At 38.9% G+C, this 18,815-nt stretch overlaps 1 protein-coding gene across 2 annotated transcripts in view; it reads left to right on the forward strand.

The window, feature by feature from the left end:
- Positions 1–18,815, forward strand: part of PLCB1 (phospholipase C beta 1) — a 631,360-nt gene that overhangs the window by 354,595 nt on the left and 257,950 nt on the right. The gene's annotated exons all lie outside the window — the stretch shown is intronic.

Genomic DNA, 18,815 nt, shown 5'->3' on the forward strand with positions numbered 1-18,815 from the left:
AGTTTATATGAAGTATAAACAAAGGTACAATTATTTTGGGATCAATATCAGAATAGTAGGTCTCTCTGTGAGGCCTGATATAGTCTGGGAGAGGCACAAGGGTGTATAAGGTGTTGAAAATGTTCTATTTCTTGATGTTGGCCATATGTATGGAGTTTACATATGTAAAAATTCATTGAGTTGTTAATTTTAACAATTATGCATGTTAAAATTCAATAAAATAGAGAAGGGGCTTTAAAATAATAATTGTTCTCAAATTTACTGAGGAAGTAGAAATTGCTACATACTTTTAGAAAATTATGAAGTCATGACAATACTCAGTAGCTCTGCCCCTATTATCTCAATTAAATATTGCAACAGCAGAAGTATTTTGGTAACAGAAAACTATTATTTTTATGAAGGTGTTCATTGCAGCATTTTGTATTTTTTTAAAAAGCAACATTAAAACAATATAAATTAAATATCCAATAATCTGCAAAAATATAGAATTAATGATGTATCAATTTCAGAATTATGTAGTCATAAAATAATTATGCAAAATGCTTCAGCCATTTTAGAGGGCTCCTTAGCAGAATTTTATAAAGTTAAATATGCATCAACCACAAGATCTGGCAATTCAATTTCTGGATTTTTATGCAACAAAATGAAGACATATGGGTTCACTAAAGACTTGTACATGAATGTTCATAGCAGCCTTATTTATAATATCCTCACTGGAAACAATTCAAACATTCATCTATAGGAGAATGGATAAAGACATGGTGGTATATTTGTACAATGCAATATTACTCAACAACTACAACATGAATGAATATCAACATAAATTCAAAAATGTTGATTGAATGAAGCCAGACATAAATTATTACATATTGTGTGTTTCCATTTATATGTGGTTCCAGAAAGGGCAAAATTAGCCTATTCGTGTAGTCTATATCTGTTAGATATTAGAAGAGTGGTTGCCTCTTGTAAGGAAGATAGGGAATTGCCTGGTGATGGAAATAGTCTTCAGTTTGTTCGGCAGCATCTGCAGCAGCCATCGTGACCTTAAGAGTCTGCCCAGTAGAATTGAAAAAATATCAGACCTAAGCTTGTTGAGCTGCCGAATCAATGCCAGGACCCCTATACTGTCATACTTCTATGGAAAAGAAGGCGAAGCCCTATTTGAAATGTGTTCTCATCAAGCATCCTATAAGACAAAATTCAAAGAAACGCTGTTCTGATTCGTGTCCACATAGACAGGTGTGAATCCTGGGGCTGTGGGAATTCCAGGAGCCTGGGCACTCACTCTGGCATTATAGAATGAGAGGCTTGGAAGGGACAGCGGCATCTATACAAAAATGACATTAATGCTCAGAGAGGTTATGTGTCTTGCCCGAGGACACTCGCAGCCAAGATTAGATCAGATGTAGCCAATTCTCGGTCTCCTTTGTGAGAGAAAAGAGGTTAAAAGGGCGGTGACAATTCCCAGAGAAATCCAAAGGGTATTTCCTGCACAGTCTAAAAGGAGCTCGAAATCTGAGATAAGAAAGCCTGTGGAGAAGCTGCTGAAGACGTAATGCTTCTGAAGTGAAGATGCAGTTCCACACAGAGCCTTCCCGCGGTCTCTAACTGTGGGTGTGCCGGTGGTTTGCACCCCAGCCTCCTCAATATCAGACGCTTATCGTACAAGCTCACACATCTGATGTTCTTACTGAATTGTTTGCTTGTTTGTTCTTATTCTATTTCAAGAAGTGTTGACGATAAATTTTGAACTGTGTTCTCATCAAGAAATTTATAAAAGTCTGCAGAAATTTCATGACTGTTTTAATTATGTATCCACCAAAAGACTTAAATATGTACAAAAATGACCGTGTGTTCCTTGTGGCACTGTTTCCAGTTTTATATATCTATGAGAAAAAGAAAATTTTAATTCTCTCCCGTGTGATCGTAAATGTATTTTACTTCTCCTTCAAGAGTGTCTGAGCAGCGAGGCTTGCCTGAGGGTTTCCAACATATGCCCCGGGGGCATTTGTAGTGGTTGATATAGCCCTATCACTTCTTATATTCTTTTACAAATGAAGTCCCATTTCTTTATTATTTTTTTTTGTGACATTCCACTTATCACTGACACATCTTTGGTTCAGTCTCTTGACAGAATCCTAATGAATGGGAACTGGATGGCTGTGTTGATTGTTTATTTTATCAGTAGTTAATATAAACATTATATTGCATTAGCAAAATTTAAAAAGAGCTGATAAATGATTAATGACAAAACCAGTTTCTCTTACATCCTTCTCCAGCCATCCTGTTCCCTTCCCTGGAAGTAACATTTTCATAACCTTCAACATAGAAATTGTGTAAGATAATAGTGAAAGGCCCTCTTCTTTGTTTCCTGTCCATCCTGCTTACTTCCCCTTTAACAATGGTCTTAATTTTGCATATACTTTAACTATATTATTTTGAACTTACATACATATTTAAATATATATTCTTCATCCTATCGTTACATAAATGTTGACATATAATGCACAATTTTTAAACTTTTTTTTCATTTAACAATGTCTTCAAGGTCTTTATGTATTAATTCATGAGCAATCTTTTGTATAGCTCCATTGGAATAATTCCATTGCAGGAATAATACCTATCTTATTCTGCCAATCCATTAGTGAACAAGTTTAGAATGTTTCTAGCATTGTATTATTATAAATAGTTCTGCAGTGAATAACCCTGACTACAAATTACTGTGCCTGTGTGGGATTATTTTTGCAGTATTCATTCTTATAAGGGTATGCGCTTTGGCAATTTTAGTAGATATTGTCAACTTGATCTCTGTAGAGCAAGTTTATGGTAATGAAAGATGTCACCAGAACCCTAGACATTCCATGTAGGCCCCTCCCAAGCCCATCCCTGACACTTCTATCACTATACTACATTTTATTTATGATCCCTTTTTTCACTTTATACTTCTACCACTTCTATATACGTATATACTCCTAAATAGAACAATTATATATAAATATATAGATTCCTAAATACCATATTATTTTATACTAGAGGACCGGTGCATGGATTTGTGCACCGATGGGGTCTCTCAGCCTGGCATGCAGGGATTGAGCCGAAATCAACAGTCTGACATCCCCTGAGGGATCCCAGATTGTGAGAGGGTGCGGGCCAGGCTGAGAGCCCCCATCAGTGCATGAATCCGTGCACCGGGCCTGTAGTATGCATGTAAGATCTTTGGTTAATCTCTTCTCACCCCCCTCCCCCTTTCCCTCTGAGATTTATCAGTCTGTTCCATGTTTCCATGCCTGTGCATTGAGCGTCTGCTCCCTGGTGGTCAGTGTGCATCATAGCTACTGGTTGTACAGCCGGACACTTAGCATATTAGCCTTTTAAATATAGGTAGATATTAAATAGAGCCATACAGTTTATTTTTTTCTGTAATGTGCTTCATCCTCACAATGTTCTTTTTTAAATGATCCACATTGATTGCATAGAACAGTAGTTCTTTCATTTTCACTTGTGTGATGTGCCATTGTAGGAACACACTGTCATTCATTCATTTATCCTAGTGATAGACATGGTGTGCCAATCAATTTTTTTACTATTTCAAACAATGTGGCTGATGAATATACTTGTCAATGTCCTCCAATGTATATGTTTTCAAAAGTTCTGTAACTCTTACAGTATAGTTAGGACTCAAATTCCTACATCATGTCCTATGGGTATTTTCAATGTAGCCACATAATTACTAACTTTCTCAAACAGGTAGTATAATTTATCTTACCATCAGGAGTGGGTGAGAGTTATTGTTGCTCCATATATTTGCTAATACTTAGGGTCAAGCTTTGCAATCAAGTGAGTGTAAAATCGCATTTCACTACTAGAGGCCCAGTGCATTAAATCATGGACAGATGGGGTCCCTTGGCCTGGCCGGTGATTGGGGTCAATTGGGGCCCACTGGCCAGGGGGAGGGACCACGGGAGGTTGGCTGTGAGAGCACACTGACCACCAGGGGGCAGCTCCTGCTCTGAGCATCTTCCCTCTGGTGGTCAGTGCACATCATAGCTACCAGTCAGTCATCTGGTCATCTGGTCATCCGGTCATCTGGTCTTAACAGTCACTTAGGCATAGATAGATAGATAGATAGATAGATAGAGACTAGAGGCCCAGTGCATGAAATTCATGCGGGGGTGGGGGGGTTGTCCCCTCAGCCCTGCCTGCACCCTCTCCAATCTGGGACCCCTCAGGGGATGTCCGACTGCCGGTTTAGGCCCGAACCGGGGATCAGGCCTAAACTGGCAGTCAGATATTCTTCTCACAATCCTGGACCACTGGCTCCTAATTGACGACTGCTGCCTGATCACCCCTAACTGCCCCTCTGCTGGCCTGAGCCATCTTGTGAGGGTGTGAGGGTTAATGTGCATATTACCTCTTTATTATATAGGATGGTTAAATATTCATGTTCTGTATACTAATAAAATTGACCATCTTTTCGCATGATTATTCAGGGTTTCACTTCTGAGAACTATCTCTTCAGTATTCTGCCCATTATTTTTATTTCTATTAAGTTGTTTGTAATTTTATTTCTAATTGATTCATAAAATATTCCTTATACACTTAGATATTTTTAGTTATATATATTTTTCAATTTCTAAATTGAATGCAGCACTCTTTAATTTCAAACCTATCTTATCCTTTAATGTAAATACTTAATTTCTTCTAAGGTATTATTTTAACTTCATCTTACAAACTTTGATGCATAGCACGGGGGCTATCATTCATGTCTTAACATAGTCATATTTCCATTATGATTTCTACTTTGACCCATGAATTGTTTAGAAGTGTGTTTCTGTATTTATTTAAAAATGGGGTATTTGTTGCAATTTTTGATTGCTTATTTAAATTAAATTTCATTGGAATCAAAGAATGTGTTCAATGTGACACCAATACAATGAAATTTAATAACATTAAATTTATTGCTAAGATGTGGTCAAATTTTATAAATCCCCACATGTGCTTGAACATAATGTATATTCCCTACTAAATCAAAATTGTAAGTTGCATTTTTCAACTATTCTTTGTCTTAACTTTTCAATCCATCAGTTACAAAAGTTTTATTTGCCTGTTATTCATATAACTAATGTTTTCAGCTTTTCTATTTAAACATTGGGGTTTTTTTATATCAAAAGTGTGAGGTAGGGTTCCATTTTTTTTATCCCAGTTACAATGACAGCTTTTATTGATAATTATCTTTCTTATTACATACTTATGTCACCATTATTATATGACAGATTATTGTATTTTTTGTTTACTTGTGGGTTTCAATTCCATTGATTTATCATTTCACATAGGATGGGACTTTTTGCTCAGATGACAGTCAGTAATGGAAATTAAACTGGGCCCTCATGTAAAGAAGGGCCCAAGTCAGAAAAGCAAAGCAAGACTTTTGAAAGGTAACTAGGTCATGGTCTTGTGCTAAAGAAGAGTGTGCAAATAATGAATGAAAATAAAAGTCTCAATAGAGGGGCATGCACATGGTCAGCAGTTATTTAAACCTATGTAAAAAAGGACTCTGTCACTCTTTGCTCTGTAAAAGGCATCATATTATGGAGATAAACATCACACTAAATCCTGCTTGCAGTATTTACTCATGTCTCTAGAGAAACAGGTGAATAAAGTTGACACATGTTTTATGGTGTTTTGACTCTACTTTAAACCAACTAGATTAAAGAAATTTACTTTTTGAAAAAAATGGCACAACATAATGATTGCAATTAGAATGTGATGTTAAAGTTAATATGTAAATATATTCCTCATACCTAAAACACTCCCTACTGTAAATTAAGGCAATGTTCTGTTTGTACTTATAAGCCACTTTATATGTGGTGATCATACAATTTAATGCTTATACACAAAATTTCAGCAATATTTTTTTCCACCTCTAGATCTCCTCTCCTCATGCCTTTAAAAATTAATCCTGACCATCCTGGGAAGTTGTGAGTAGAAGGGACAGACAATAGACAAAAGAGTTCATGAGGATTTTAAATAGCTCACCAAAACTCTTCCAGATTAAAAAAATACAGATCTTGAAAATGTTTTGATAATATTATATCAAAAACAGAATTGTTAACCACTCCATCAGTATTTTAGAGCCCACAATTTTGTTAATGCAGAAGTTATTTTGTTTTATAGCTTTTAGTTCCATTTTGCTTGGCTATAATTTAAAAACTAGAAATGAAAAATAATATATACAACAATATAAAAATAATAGTGAGTTTTATGGTGAAACCTGATCTACAAAGTTCTGCTTAGCCTGCTACCAAAGCCCAGATAATGAGTAAACTTGGATATAAAGAGGCCTATTACCTTCTTTGTGATATTAGTATTTTGTTTCCTACTTTAGTCTAGAAAGTGCCTTATTTGTTGATCTAATATGTTATATGAACTAATTCTTTGTTGCCTGCATTTTGAGAATGTTTTTATTTAAATAACACAAAAGGAGCATTTAAACTGGAAACCTTTTGAGTTTTTCAGAGCTATTGGCAATATCAGATCCTTCAGCAACAAAGCTGTTTTATCAATTGCTAAGTACACAGGCACAGCATAATCATGCCCATTGAAAGCCCGGTCATGTACACGTTTTGTTTGCTAGGCTAACAATCCCTCCCGGCCTGTGGCTCATGCCACCTGCATTTCACACCAACCTCCCCAAACTTCCCAGGGAGTTTCTAGAGAGGTTCTTAGGTTCCTTTCTTTGTTTTTCATTTTCCTGCCGTAAGTGCCCCATTTTTGTCAGCTTTTACCAGGGACATGTTCGGGAAGGAAATATGGTAGACTTTCATTAATGATTCTGAAGATTCACATTAAACAGAAATAGAGTAAAACATAAAACCATTTGTGGAATTTGAGAGTGTAGATGAGAATAGATTAAGTTTAAAAGACAATACATGTTATACTTCCATTTTCATTAAATTTTTTAAAAACTTCTGAGGAAGAAGGGGGAAAAATGGAACAGTGTGAGGGAGGAAAGAAAGGGAGGAAGAAAGGGACTTGGGGAAGGAAGGAAGGAGGGAGGGAAGGAAGGAAGGAAGGAAGGAAGGAAGGAAGGAATGAAGGAAGGAAGGAAGGAAATGCTCTTCTTATCACTTTGAGAAATGCCATATGTGAATGTGAACTGTTGTGGAATATTCCTTGTGTGACAGGCTTTAAGCTCTCGTACCTGGACTCTGTCAACTCCTCCAGCAGGTACACCTGCCCTTCAAGTGGCTTAGAGCTCTGATCATACCTGGAGCAGGAGTGGAGTGAAGGCAGTGCTGTCGGAAGGGCTAATGAATGCCTTAAAAGCAAAGCTTGTGGGGCTTGCCCTCCTCCTTTAAAACTGTGGAACTGGAGTGAAACTGCATGAGTCAGTGTTTCCAACCATCTGGGAAAGAGGGCCACGGTTGAGAGCTTCCCTCCAGAGAGGAGATGTTCGCAGTAGGCATCAGAGAACAATACGCCTTCTTTTTTGATTCTATTCCTGACCCCAAGCAACTGAGATCTTTGGGTATCTTTAGGTGGGGAGGGATTGTGGGGCTTTTTAGTGATGGCAAGGGGAAGGGGCTGCGGTTAATGATTCATCCTGATGGGTGTGGACAGAGGCTAGGGAGCCTGGTCTGTCTTTCCTATCCATGAAACCACCAGAGCAGGAAGCCTAGGTTTTCCCATCCTAGAAGTCAGTTATGTTGAAACAGGTTTGCCGTTTGCTTTTTAATTCAGATACAGACTTTTCCCCGTGAAGGGCTAAACCAAGCAGATGGTAAGAAAACAACACACTAGAATAGCATCTTCAAGTCCTTTCTCTAGGTTGATGGAAATAGAGACATTCTTTTCCAAAATATAATTTTTAGAAATTTTTTTAAAAAAGGAAAGAGTCGATCGAGAATTTTTTTGCTGATCATTCTATGGAAGGGTAGATTCTTGGAGAATAATGAAAGTTTATTAGCAAAATACATGGTTTTAATATAATATCCTAAGTATATTATATAGTTTAAATATACAGTACTATTTTTATAATTAAATACGATATTTAATTATAATTTTTAAATACCTCTGCATTTATGGTATAATGCATTGCCCTATATTTCAGGTAACTATAAGTCTTTAGGAGAAGGAATTTTGGCAATATACATCAAAAGCCATGCCAATGCCATTCTCTTTAACATAATGATTCTATTTCTAAGAGTTTAACTTGGAGAAAAGTTAAACATTGATAAAATCATGTTCATGAAATAGGTCTCAGTTATAATGGTGAAAAAGAAAATAATATAAGTAACCACAGTAAGGTATTTTTTCAGGCAATGGCTCTCAAGGGGAGGGCTAATTTTGCCCCTTAGGAGGAGCCATTTGGTAAAGCACAGGACAGCTCCCACAACAAAGAATGATCTAATCTCAAATGTCAATAGTTCCAAGGTTTGAAAACTCGGCATTAGGGCAATTAGAGTACCTGCCTCAAATGAAAAATATGCAGCTGTTAAAGCTCACATTATAAAGGCTGGACTTCAACATGGAAAATCACTTTAATACAATATGGGAAAATAACAGCATGTAAGTGTATATATACATCTCAGTCAACAGTGGTTTACCATGAAGTAGTGAAACTTAGATTACAGGGTCTCTCACTTACACAGGCCTCCAAGAGCTCTTAGTGCTGGAAGCAATGTGTTTCATTTGGTGGTAGACTTTTGTGAAAAGAAATATATTTTAAGTAATGTTATTTTAATTTCACAAGTTTCAGGCACCACTAAGACTAGATCCACCTTTGGCTATAATTTTAATGAAGTAAAACATAATTCATATGACCAAGGGGCGGAGAGGGGCGGGGGGACTGATGGGAAATGAACAAGTAGCTAACTACGGTAATATAAGGAGGGGGAATGTTTTTCTCGCCTCCAGTTTCCAAATGTTTTGCAAAGCTGTTATGTTAGCTTATAATGAAATTATTTTCAAGAAAAAGGAAGTTTATAGATTTGCAAGAAGCAATGTGCAGGAAAACCATCAGTTTACGCCCCTTGTTAGTGTGTGTGTGTGTGTGTGTGTGTGTGTGTGTGTGTGTGCGTGCGCGCGCGTGCGCTCCTCTGTGTGTTTAAAATCTTGATCTTATGCTGCCCTGTCTGGTCTGTAGTCTCCCTGGTCTCCCGGTTCTCTGTATCTCATACTACTATTCAACTGTTTCACTAGGATGGCGTGTTCCAGTTGTCTGTTGCTATACAGCAAGCCACCCCACAACCTAATAGGCTAACTGGGCTTTGCGGGGTGTTTTTCCTTTGCGGCGTCTCACACTGTTGCCATAAAATGGTAGTTAGAACTGAAGTTATCTGAAGGCTCACGTGGGCTAGGCATCCCAGATGATCCTCATGCGCATGCCTGGGTCTCAGTGCTCCCACTGTGGCCTCTTTCCACAGCAGTGTAGCCTGGCCTCCCTATATGGCAACTTAGCACTCCAAGCAGCAAGAAACAGAAAGTACCAGACCTCTTATAAACTACACCCAGAGCTGGGAGAGCATCACTTTTACCATATGCTATGGATCAGCACAGCCACCAGCCAGCCCACATTGTAAAGGGTGGACAAGTAGACGCCTTCTGTCCATGAGGGGTGTCATGCACATACAGAGAAGGAACGGCTTGATGGCAGCTGTCTTTGAACACAATACACAGCAAGGGCATTTGATTTCTGCAATTATCACAAGATAGGGAGGTGCTACAATATAGAGCATGCATCTTTTCTACAAATATGGATGTGATGAAAATTCATACCATATGGTTATATCTATGTGTCCATGAACTGCGAGTGTCTGAAGTTCAAATCCTTCCTTCCTTAAATCAAGGGACATTTCTTTAAAAAAAGCCTCAGGATTGGGAATAACCTCAACAGATTTCAGACTTCCTTTCTTACTTCTCAATAAATTTAGATGGTCCGCATTCTAATATATCACTGACTTCAGCAGTCCTAAGCATGCCCACTTCTCCTTTCTCAAAGTAAGGCCCTGAGCACTAGTAAATGACTTCCGCAGCTGGTCACAGTGGACCCTTCTACCCATGGCATGCTGTTGACTCTTCTCTTAAACTGCTGTTGTACTTTCATCACTTATGAGAAAAATCTTTGAAAATTAATGGATCTCTGAGAAAGAAAAATAGGAGAGTCTTGCATAGAACTGCACAGTCCTCCTTTCCCCAAGTGTTTAGTAAAGCAATAGTGTGAGGAATTTTGACTGTTGGGTATTACTGTCACTTGGGCCTGCAGCGTGAATAATTATTGTGGAATTAAATTGCTTTCTCAAAAAAGACAGTATGAAGACATATCTACACCTGTGACATGCAGAGCATCTGGATAAAGAGTGAATATGTCTAACAATCAGCTATAGAAAGTAAAAGCGCTTAAGTAGCATTTTGCCAAGTAGATGTTCCAAAAAAAGGATCTTCCTAAAATCCTCCAATATACTTTTTTACTATGGAAATTGATCCCAATAGAGCAGTGATATCTAGATGTAATTTCTAAATATTTACAAGTAATAGCATTTAATGTATTTTTAAATAGACAGTAATTATATTTGGATTGGCACTTTTAAAAAAAAGAAAAGATACTAATAACTTTCTACTGTAGAATATGTCTCGAGCTATGAAGACTACCTTTCCATGACTGTGGAATGCTCGGTAGAGTAATTAAGGAAGTGGAACACTAAAGGCCACCTGAATTAGTATTAAATTAATCAGAATCATGGACTAGTGTCTCTCTTTGCTGGATGACAAAAGTCTTGTACTGTTTTTAGATGTACCAATAAATGACCAGAGCTGTTATTTGCATTGGGGGATTGATATTCCATGGAGTCAGTCAAACTTCCTTATCATTAATGAGCAAATTGTCAAGATAGTTAAAATACATGTACATATGAAATAAAGACATTTGTAAGCATCAACACAGAAGGACAGACTCAATCCCCTTATTTGAAGCATGCTGAAGCATACTGCAAATTAACCAGCATCTAGCATTATTTTACATTCTTTGTCTCTCATTTCTGTCATGTTACATGGTGCATCTGACATTTATTCAAAGATGGCAAACAATCCTATTTCCTTTTTTTACATTTTTTATTTTTAAATTACAGTTTATATTTAATGTTTTTATTAGTTTCAGTTGTATAGCATAGTGAACAAACCTGTTTCTTGATATCAAAGTGCAATGCCTCAATTCTGTGACTAGAAAAATAAACTAAAACTAACTTACATTTTCTGTTCCCATTTTATTTTTACAACCAATTTATTAACCACCTCTACCTAAAAAATGTCATCAAATATTTTCACAATGCTCTTAATTCTCATTTTCAGTTTATCACAGTTGTAATAGATATGCCACTTTCTTCATTTATTTATATGGAAAATGGAACTATTTGTAAGGGAACTAGGATCTGATTTCATGAAGACTCTAAAGAAACGCTCTGGGGGAAATAATTTAAACTGTTTGTCTCTGATTTGGGATGCGTTTTCAAACCAACTTGTCTGATACCTTTTCCCAGCCTGTAACATACCCATTTATATTCATTAATTCAAGGACTAAGTCAGTCACCGAGTCCACACATTTTTAGTGACTGTTCTAGATGCAATGCTAATACTGGGACTATAGAGTTAAATATGATTAATAAGTTATAGTCTCTCCCTTAAAGGACAGGGAAGGACGCCCCTGTCTTGCTTGATGTATATCTCCAGGGCCAGATTATGTTTGTAACATAATATACTCAATCCCTCCCTCCTTCCTTCCTTCCTTCCTTCCTCTTTCCTCCCTCCCTCCCTACCTCCCTCCCTCTGTCCCCCTCTCCCTCCCTTCCTTCCTTTTATTCCTTTCTTCCTTCTTCCCCCTCTTTCTTTCCTGTTTGTCCCTTTTCTCTTTTCTGTTGTTTAAATGAGTAATATTTTAAAAACACAAACACTGTTGAAAAAAACAAAAGTAAGGTCCTAAAATGATTAGCACATTAGGATTTGTCCAAAATTATTCCGTATCTTAGCAGCCCTCCCCTCATGAGGGTAGAGGTTATGTGAATCTTATTTCCCACTGAACCTCCAGCATTAGCCAGTGACTTGACAATAGAAGTCATCAATTAATAATTGATATCAAAATAAGTGATTCAGTATATTTTCCACATAGAACAACATAGTCAGTGAAGCTCATAAGAATGGTATCTATTTGTCAAGAAAATGGTAAATGATGCTGTTTATACTCTACTGGAGAAAACAGGTTTGCAGCCCTTTTCTTCTTTCCTTTATCTGCAAAATTCATTTATACAGAAGTCCCATTTAGCTTTGGTGACTGATGCATGAGCTATCACTTGAAATTCTCTTGCTTTGTCATAACCATCACATCTAGAAAGCAGGATGGGACTTTCTATTTTTCTAGCTTTCTTAACCTGGTGAAACTTCTATCAAAACACGGTCTCTCACTGGTAACACACTGTGCAGTCTGCAGAGACTCACTGGTGGAGGAAACCTAACCCCGTTGTAAATCACAACATGGAAAAAGTCTTGCATAATTTAGAAGACAGGAAAAAAATAGCTTGCCAGCCAGCAGTCAGAAGCACATTATATCAGAAAGACTGCCCCTTGTACCTGTCAAGGTGAACGGGTCCTTTCACACAAAACTTCTTTCCAATTCATTTGGAGCCTACAGGCAGCTCCCTCCCTTCCCTTTCAAATTACCCCAAATTCTTAGTTTTCCTTTGAAATGTTTCCAAACCACTCACCTCATCATAGACCCTCATTGATGAAATGTAGGATGGAGGCTGTGTCAGATATAACTAATGACTCAAATTATTCCCACCTTCCCCCTGTTGTTGACAGACAGCTAATAAAGGCAACATTGTCATGCCTGCAATTGATCTGTTGAAGCTAGGAGTTGTTTTTTACTTATAAAAATAGAACCTATTTCCAGGGATGTTCTAAACCAATGATTTAAAGCCCTGATTTCCTATATTTATTTTTTAAATAATTCTCCCACTGCTCATGTAATGAGGCTTATTATTATTATTATTACAATCACCTGGTTCTGCACAGTGCATGTGTGTCATACATACTGACACATGGAAAGAAAAGGTATACAGATCTCTCTTTACCATTGAGAAGAAAAAGACACCCTAATTGTTTTCCACTGTCTCTTCTATTTTAAGTAGCAAGGATCTTACCTTGCTTAAGCATTTCTGTATTAAACATAGACTATATGAAAGGCGATATACATATAAATGAGGAATTAAGGCTTTAGGGCCAACCTCATCTGGGTTGGAATTTGGACCCCAACATTTGGTTGTGCTGAAAACCACTAACCCCCTTCAAACATTGAGGGAGGTTTTGATGCCATTCCAAGATGTTTAGATTTTCTACCACAGGCAGCAGAGAGCCTTTGGAGGTCATGCAGCAGAGGAGTAACATGGTCGGAGAAAAGCTTCAAAATAACTTGCAAAGGGGATGGATCAATGGCAAGGGTCGCTCAGCTCCAGTCCCTCTGGACACAAAGAAGTGTTCTCTGCCGGGCACTGTTGATTCCCCTAGTCTCATAAACAATGCTGTAAACAACCATGACGATTGAATGACTGATCGAAAAACCCAGGTAAAGAAAGAAATATGATGAAATGGAGACATGTTGACTGACCGCTGAGAGTTCAGGACAGGGTGTACAATATTATTTTCAATAATATATATTTATATTTTGAAGATTAGTTGAATAAAATTCAAAATTTACTCCCTGCCTTATGTAATGGTTTTATTATTATTTTCTTAATTATAGCCCCCATTCTGACTTTATTAAGTTTTGCTTTTACAACACTTTGTAGGGTAAGTGTTCCCCAGCCAGACAGAATATCTTTTCTCATAAAACATTCAAGTAAAGAATACACAGTTATTTGCAAAAGCTGGTTTAAACATTCCAACTTTCATAATCCTATCAACCCTTTCATTGGGAGAACACACTTTATGTGCTTCCCATCTAATTGTACCCCATGCCAGGGTCTCACCATGGATTTTGGTGCCACAGTTACTGGGGTTCCCATGTGACAGAGTCCAAAAACTTATCTTCTCCACCCCCTGACCATTTTACCCACTTTGGTGGAAGGTTCAGTGAGGTGTCCAGTACCAGGTACCCACTCTGGTCCTTTTGTTAGTCTTCACCTTGGTTGACCTCCCTAACCATTGCTTGAAGCAATTGCAGGTCAGATCTCTCGTTATAACGTTTGAATCTTGGCTTTCAAAACGTATCCTATTCAGGGTAAATAAAGCAGACTTGTTTGGGGCTCTTTAATCCTGGGAGTCAGTAGGGGGTCCTTTTGGCCTACGCTACACTACCTGGGTTATCCTGTATTAAACCTTTGTTCAATCCCCATCAATGTCCATTTTATTCATACCTAACCATCGATAGTGCGGTGTTCAGGTGCAGGGCCAGGGCTACTGTGGTTGGGGTCCCAACTTTGGCTCCTTCTCTGGGGGGCTTGGTGGCATGGATTCTGGGCATCTCCATCAGCTGAGATTAGCACAGGCAAAGACTCAGGGAGTCCTTAGTGGCAAAAGCTTTGGATATGCCTGAGAGTCATGAAGGATGCTGAGTCCTTGGTGGTGAAAGCTGTCGAGGCCTTCTGTTCTTCTATTCCTCCAAAGGGGAGGTCACAGCCTAAGGGATCCCTTTTGGCAGCAAGCTGCGTGGGACTGGGGGATGGGCTGACACAGGTAAAATGCTGCCTGTACTTTCCTATGTAGCCCTCTTTGATTTTTGTGCTCCACTGGGTTACTAGAGTTCTCCAGAGCTCTCTCAGAGCAGTTTCATCAGTAAGCAGCTGGTGATCATTGTTTTTCTGAAGTTGCAAGTGATGGACCTCCTCGTCCACCAATCTTGCTGATTGATGTCATGCTCCTAAATGTTTGCTGATTCTTTTACGTGTGTAAGAAATAAAGATGGTCCTTGGGGGATGGGGATTTTTACACGGTAATGACTTTAGCTTTCATGGTGCTCAGTTCAGTTGGGACAGGCGAGGACAGGAACACCAGCTGGCTCTACTTTCTCCAAAGGCGCCCATGACTGTCCTTGATACTGAAATTTGGCTCAGGAGCCTCAGAGGACAGAAATTTGAGGCAATGATGAAAGGTAGAGGAAGTTCTTCTTATAGAAAAAGATAACCTTCTCTGTACAGTTCCAATTTTAGTATATGTGCTGCCGAAGCAAGCACTCAAGTGATGGTTTAATAACTAAGTATTGAATCAACTCTAACCTCAAAGCAATGTCTCAGATCTGGCAGGCAGGAAGAGTTTTGAGTTATCACTTTCTTTTCAAACTTCCCTTTTGACATTTGCATGAAATTTGGAAATAGCAGGACAATTAAGATTAGGTAAAGAGGAGTGAGGTGGCTTCCGCTAGCTGCAGAACACAGATGTGACTTCATTACCCAGCTGTGAGTACTTTTCCTCCTGCAGAGGGAGGATTTGGGATAGACAGAAAGCACTTTCTATAGTAAGAGCGCTTGGCCTACAAGGTTCTGTCTACACAGGAACTCATTTATTTAACCATATATAAATGCCTCAGATGGACATGCGTCCTCTTCTCTCTTTTATGCTACCTGTGGTCTCTCTGAATGACCAAGTAGAAAATCCCTGAAGTGTATGGTTCCCAGGCTTCTGTGTTCCCATGACCTGTTCTTTCATAGACAAGGACTTAGCCATGTGACAATCTACTCATGCCCTAGGTATCCCCAGAGTCTTTGCCTAAGTAGAAAGGGCACACCTTCTTGAACCCCAACCAATTAAACACAAAAGCAGTGGTAAGATTAGCAATGGACGGGGGAAACCAGCAGCCACTTTTGTTCATTTTAAGCAATATGTGTGTTCCTCCCACATTCTCCACGTTAGCAAGGTTTCTGTTGTTAAAAGTCTCACTGGGTATTATGTGGCTTTGCCTAAGATTCCTCATGGCCATCAATATGTCTGGGTCCTCTCTTCCCCTATGGAAGCCTCAGCAGACAACTGTTCTGAAATCACATTGCTGAAAGCTCTTGACTGGAAATTGTTGAGAGCAGGCAGAAAAACAGCACTTGAGGAAAAAAATAGAAGAGCTTCTGTGACATTTGCAAAATTGCCTTTCTTTCCGATTTGGTTGGGAGAATTATTTTTCAGATGCTAGGGAATTACTGTTTCTCACACACTTCTTGGAATAATATGCTTTGAGCCAGGAAGGACTTAGAGGTGATGTTCAGTGCCCTTTGTGCAGATCAGGAAATTGAGGCCCAAAGATAACTAACCTGCCCACAGTTGCAGCTGCAAAGTAAGTCGGTGAAAACAGAAACTCAGTAAGCTCTGCTTCATTTGCTATGTTTAAAATTCATCCATTCATGTATTCATTTGGCCATCAACTGCCTATTGAAAAGCTACTACGTGGGAGGCAATATCAGGACACTGAGAACACAGTGGTAAACAAAACAGACCAGTCTCTGCCCTTATACTGGGGACAAATGTCTTCGCCTCTTATTAGTCAAATTGTGTCAGCATTATCTAGGAGCTTGTTAGAAATGCCGAATCTCAGGCCCCACTTCACATCTATGGAATCAGAATATCCTTTTAAAGAATGTCCTCTGGGGTCTCTTATGCGTATTCAAGTTGAAAAGGTGTAGAGAAAATAATGTAAAGGAGGGACCTGGGAAATGTTCCAGGAGAATAGGGAGTGAGGTACAAGGGTCATGTGAAGGCAGAGTGCCCAGGTCTGTGAGAGCCGTTTGGAGGACGTGGTCTTTTTTTCTGAGTGCGCAGGGAATCCTAGAGAGGGCTTGGAGCAGAGTCTGCAGGGATCGGACTTAAATACAAATAATATGGAGCGTAGCTTTCAATGTTAGGCAGACAGAGAGGAGGTCCGTGGTGGCTCTCAGTGGGGGATGGGCTGCTATGGGATGCAAGGAACTTTTGAGGGTGCGGGAAATATTCTAATTTTTTAAAAAATCTTTATTGTTCAAAGTATTACAGATGTCCACCCTATTGTCTGTGCCCAGGGATTATGGTTGCTCTCTTCCCACTCACCCACCCACCCCCACCTTCCCTCTGAGATTTGACCTTCTGCTCCATGCTTCTCTCGGGGATGGGCTGCTATGGGATGCAAGGAACTTCTGAGGGTGCTGGAAATATTCTAATTTTTTTAAAAATCTTTATTGTTCAAAGTATTACAGATGTCCACCCTATTGTCTGTGCCCAGGGATTATGGTTGCTCTCTTCCCACTCACCCACCCACCCCCACCTTCCCTCTGAGATTTGACCTTCTGCTCCATGCTTCTCTGTCACTGGATCAATTTGGTTCATCAGTTTATTTTGTTCATTATATTCCACAGATGAGTGAGATCATGTGACTGTAAGAAGAATACACCAATATATATCCATTTGTCCAAACCCATCTAATGGTGCCCTCAGAATGAGTGCATTCTACTATATGCAAATTATCTCAAAAAGTAGAAAGGAATAAAAGCTGTTAGGCACACCATAAACAGGATAGAACTTAAATTATGTGAAAGAAAAAAAGCAAGTGAGAGTAAAGCTGTTGCAAAGCATAACAGCTGAAACCAAACTTCTCTCTAAACTAGCGGACAAAGGGAAGGCGCGGCATAAACAAGACTGTATACTATAAAAGAGCATTCCAGGATCCTAGAAAGCTTGGGAGTTGGCTGAATAAAATAGTGGAGAATCCAAAGTGATACTGAAAGGAAGAAACACACAGTCAGCATCTAGGAGACAGATTCAATTCTGCTTCCACTTCTATTACTTCCTAGCTTTGTGACCTTGAGCAAGTCACTTATTCTTCTTGGGAAGGCAATTTTCTCCTCTTTCAAGTAGTGATCAGGGTACTTGTTTCTGCTTTCTATTTAAGGGTCATGTGCAACCTAAGAGCTGGCAGGTTGCTTTGGAAATTAGAAGGTGCTGTATGCATGGAAGTGGTTGCTAAAATTTTCTTCAAGTTGTATTCCTATCAGTGTGACAAGAAGCTGGAAAGAATTCAAATCACCAGGCATTATGGACACTGACCCCATTAGAGCATGATCAGTGTTTGCAGATGTTCCACGCAAAATACTCTTTATTACATGAAGTGTTTCCAAAACAGGTATAGCACGTGCACTTCAAATGTATCCACTAGGTAAAGTCTTCTTCTCAATAAAAGACAAAATAGTGAGCCCGGCTGGCGTTGCTTAGTGGTTGAACGTCAATCCATGAACCAGGTGGTCAGCGGTCACTGTTCAATTCCTGGTCAGGCCATATGCCTGGGTTGCAGGCTCTATCCAAGTACGGGGTATGCAGGAGGCAACCAATCAATTATTCTCTCTCATCATTGATGTTTCTATCTCTCTCTCCCTCTCCCTTCCTCTTTCTGAAATCAATAAAACATGATACATCAGGGTACTCGTTTCTGCTTTCTATTTAAGGGTCATGTGCAACATAAGAGCTGGCAAGTTGCTTTGGAAGTTAGAAGGTGCTATATACATGGAAGTGGTTGCTAAAATTTTCTTCAAGTTGTATTCCTATCAGTGTGACAAGAAGCTGGAAAGAATTCAAATCACCAGGCATTATGGACACTGACCCCATTAGAGCATGATCAGTGTTTGCAGATGTTCGACGCAAAATACTCTTTATTACATGAAGTGTTTCCAAAACAGGTATAGCACGTGCACTTCAAATGTATCCACTAGGTAAAGTCTTCTTCTCAATAAAAGACAAAATGGTGAGCCCGGCTGGCGTTGCTTAGTGGTTGAACATCAATCCATGAACCAGGTGGTCAGTGGTCACTGTTCAATTCCTGG

Source organism: Myotis davidii, unplaced genomic scaffold (assembly GCF_000327345.1).
Source record: "Myotis davidii unplaced genomic scaffold, ASM32734v1 scaffold32, whole genome shotgun sequence".
NCBI classification, from domain to species: Eukaryota; Metazoa; Chordata; class Mammalia; order Chiroptera; family Vespertilionidae; genus Myotis; species Myotis davidii.